The sequence below is a fragment of the Chenopodium quinoa genome, unplaced genomic scaffold (assembly GCF_001683475.1).
Source record: "Chenopodium quinoa cultivar QQ74 unplaced genomic scaffold, ASM168347v1, whole genome shotgun sequence".
Lineage (NCBI taxonomy): Eukaryota > Viridiplantae > Streptophyta > Magnoliopsida > Caryophyllales > Amaranthaceae > Chenopodium > Chenopodium quinoa.
The window spans coordinates 881,469-885,634 of record NW_018744858.1 but is presented as its reverse complement, the minus strand read 5'-3'; the positions used below and the strand labels follow the sequence as shown (position 1 = coordinate 885,634).

At 39.4% G+C, this 4,166-nt stretch overlaps 1 pseudogene; it reads right to left on the bottom strand.

The window, feature by feature from the left end:
* Window positions 1–1,673: 1,673 nt before the first annotated feature.
* On the bottom strand, window positions 1,674–3,522 carry LOC110704716 (annotated as a pseudogene).
* Window positions 3,523–4,166: the final 644 nt, after the last annotated feature.

Genomic DNA, 4,166 nt, shown 5'->3' with positions numbered 1-4,166 from the left:
TTTGACAAAAGAGGATCTTGATACTATGCTTGTTATTATGACGAGAAATTTTAATGCGAGTCTTGAACGAATGAATGAGAAGATTGAGAAAAGTACGCAAGAAATTGCTCAAACCAATCAAAGGGTCGAAACTTTGTCAACTCAAGTGGTTGGGGAAGGAAGAATAATCAACAATGAACAACCTAGGGGAATCATGAGAAATTTTCCAATTGACAATGATCGAGATTTGAAGTTGTTGGAACTTCCGGAATTTACAGGTGATGGGGATGCCGAAGACTTTTTAGATTGGGTTCGTCAGATGGAAAGGTCTTTGACTAAAAAGGTTTTGATGAGCAAAAAGCCTATAAGGTTGCAAACCTATAACTGACGAGATATGCTTCTCTATGGTTTGAGAATTTACGTGCCAAGAGACTGAGAGAAGATGAGCCACGAATTAATACTTGGAGTGAGTTGAAGAGACAATTAAGGAAACAGTTCCTGCCACGAGAATTTATCCAAGATCAATTCTTGAAGTTGAATCATCTTAAACAAAAGAATCTTAGTGTTGCTGAATACACTAAAGAGTTTGAGAAATTGTGCATGCTTTGTGATTTGCAGGAAAAAGAGGAGATGAAGATTGGACTATAAATAAAAGGGTTGACACCTTCGATTTCTCACAAGGTGGAAACATCAAATTATGTGTTCTTGATGATGTCTTAAGGTTGGCAGAGAGATTTGAGAAACAGGAGAAAGAAAAGAAAACTTCTAATTTCAAGGAGAGGAAGTCATTCTTTAATGGTGAGGGTTCGTATATCAACTCTAACAATTCAAACAATTAAGGGAAGATGATTGTTGTTACTTCCGAACAAGCTGCATTGGCGAAAAAAGTTTGTTTCAAGTGCCAAGGCGTAGGACACATTGCTAGAGATTGTGGTAACAAAGTGACGGTATCCAAGAAGGAACATAGAATGTTGTTGGCTTATCTTGACCAAGAAGACAAAGAGAAGGAAAGTACATGTTTGCTCAATACAGAGGAAGAGTTTGATTTTGAAGAGTTTGAGGGTCAAGAAAAGATTATTCCTGAACTTGAACATCACCATATCGGCATCCTAAGGAGAGTTTTGCATGCTGATTTTGTTCCTCCTACTACACATGAGCAAAGGGAAAATTTGTTCCATACTATATGCAAAGTGGGTGATAGGAGTTGTTCGTTGATTATAGATACGGGATCGTGCACCAATGTTGCATCTACTAAGTTGGTTGACACTATGAATCTTTCTACTAGGGACCATCCTACTCCTTACAAGCTTAATTGGTTACATGATGGAGATGGACTACAAGTTAAAAAGCAAGCTTTGGTGAACTTTTCCATGAGTTCATATTCTGATAGTGTGTGGTATGATATTTTACCTATGACTGCTTGTTCTATACTCTTGGGTCGTCTTGGGCAATATGATCGAGGGGTGTTATGTAATGGTGTTACAAATGTTTATTCAGTGAAGGTTGGGGATAAGAGAGTCCAATTACATCCTTTACCCCCTAAGGCGCCACCTATTCAAGCTCCTGCTAGAGAGTTGTTGATTATGCCTAAACTTGACATAAAGGAAAGAAGGGCTAATATGTTGTCATTGAGAAACCAACACCCTTTTGAGATTGGTGACTATGTTTTCTTATCTTTAAATGCTCAAAAAATCTTTAATAATTCTAGAGGTAAGAATGAACCATTAGAGGAAGGACCTTTCAAGATTGTGCATAGGGAGAATTATGATACTTTTCAAGTACTTCTTGGAGCGGGAATTCGCGCTACTATGAGGGCTAGTGACTTGGTACCTTGTCTTCCGAACGAAACTTGAGGGCAAGTTTTTTAAGAGGGAGGGAATGATGTGAATCGAGTCCCCTTTCTTATAACTATTTTTTATTGCTTTATTTAGGTACTCTCTTGGTTTTACCTTACTCTTAAAGTAGGGGTTTTACAAGTGAGTTTTTAATAATGTTTTAATTATTTTCTTAGTAGTAGTTATGGGGCCTTGGGCTTCTAAAGTTGTGTTAATTAATTAGTGGACTCTCTTGGTTCATTAATTAATTATTAGGGCTTTTTATTTAGTTTGCTTGCAGGGTAAGTAGGATAGATTTATTTTTCCTATATAAACTAGTTGTATGTCAATTATTTTAATAAGATGTTTTATGAATTATAATTTGAGATTATTGAGCTTTTACTTGAAGAGAACTTTGTTAAGGTTCAAACTAGTTGTTAACTAGGGTTTTGGGATCGTTGCTCCTAAAATCAAACTTAGAAGTCGTTGCCTTCTAAGACTATCTTTCAAATTTCCATAAAAAAATCACTCAAATCCTTCCACTAGATATAAACCGTCAAAAATACGCATCAGAATCAGCTCAAAGCTCTGTAATAAATGACATTATTTCTATGAAGAAATAAGTCCCTCCTCTGATCTGTTATCGTCACAAAAAAGTATAATAAATAATAAACACCACTTATAGACTTATTTCATTAATTACAAGTTACAAACTTACAGTGCCATAATTAAGCTGATAACCTACTAAACTAGCATAAACTATGCCAAGTACTCGCATTAATCAGCCAAGTTCACCAGCATTATTCATCCGAAATTAGTTTTAATTTCATCCTTAAACATATTACGATGTATATAACGTGTTACGGACGGAGTACTAAATAAACTTGTCAACTAAATTAGACTCGAACGCATAAAACTCAAGCATAACCACCATTAACTCGTATAATCTGACCATTAACCCATCCACCAGCATCACTACCCAAAAACCTAACAAGAGATGCAACATCTTCCACCTTCCCCAACCGTTTCAAAGGACACTCATCAGCAATTTTCTTAACCATCTCCTCTGATTTCCCCTCAAAGAACATCTCCGTCGCAACCGGCCCGGGTGCCACCGCATTCACCGTAATCCCACTCCCTTTCAACTCCTTCGCCAATATCGTCGTCATTGCTTCCACTGCCGCCTTCGACGCCGCATAAGCCCCATACTTCTGCTTCAAAGACCCCACCACTGACGACGACACTGTCACGATTCTCCCCCCACCACCACGCTTGACTCTGTTATCTGCCTCCTTGATACAGAGGAAGGTACCCTGGGTGTTGTAGCGAAAATACGGTCGAAGTGGGCTGCTTCGATGTCGGAGAGTGAGGAGTATTTGGAATCGAATACGCCAGCGGAGGTGACGACAATGTGGGGTTGAGTGTAGAAGGTTTGTTCGGCGGTGTTGAAGAGAGCTTTGACTTGGGTTTCGTCTGAGACGTCGGCTTGTACAGCGATTGCGCGTAGGGTGGTGATGGAGGAAATAGAGAGGGAGTTGATTTGAGAGACGAGTTGATCAGCGTGGGTTTTGGAGGATGGAGAGGTGTAGTTTATTACGAGTTTTGCACCTATTGAGGCTAAGTGAAGTGCTACTCCTCGGCCTATTCCTCGTGATGCGCCAGTTATGATGGCGACTCGGTCTTGGAGTGTGTTGGTGGTGGTAGGTGATGGTGGTGGTGGGTGAGGATGTCATTGTTGTAGGATCAGTGTTGTTGTGGGGTGATGCCGAGACAGGGGCGGATCTAGGGGGGGTTCAAGGGGGTTCATTGAACCCACAGATTTTTTGGAAAAAAATTATAAGTTTTAATTTTTTTTTTTTTAAAAAAAAAGAAAAAGGGTTAATTCAAATTTCTGTGAGAATAATAATCACATGGGTAAATTTGGTGCATTGGTAAGGCTTTGAATAATAGAGCAGCGCGCCCTTTTAATGTCTTAGGTCTTAGGTTCGACTCCTATTGCCCTCTTTTTTTGTACTTTTTTCTTTTTTTTTTTTGTTCTTTTACTCCTTACATTCAAATTTCAGATTTCAGAAATCAAACATCGACATTTCTTATTTTCCCCAAATTCCCAAACACCAAAACCCTAACCTTGACACCCTATGACCCTAGCCAGTAGCCACTAGCCGCCGCGGCACCGCACACCGAGACACCAACCGGCGACCGGGAGCACTGACGACCTCACGGAGTGACGGAGACACGGACGAGGGACGACTGTTCTGAATTTAGACTTCAGAGTTCTTCTACAATTGTGAGTCCTCTTAATCTCTTATTCCTCTACTCCTATTAATTCTTAATCTTGGTTTGCTTGTTTTATTTTTTAAATTGGTTTATGGT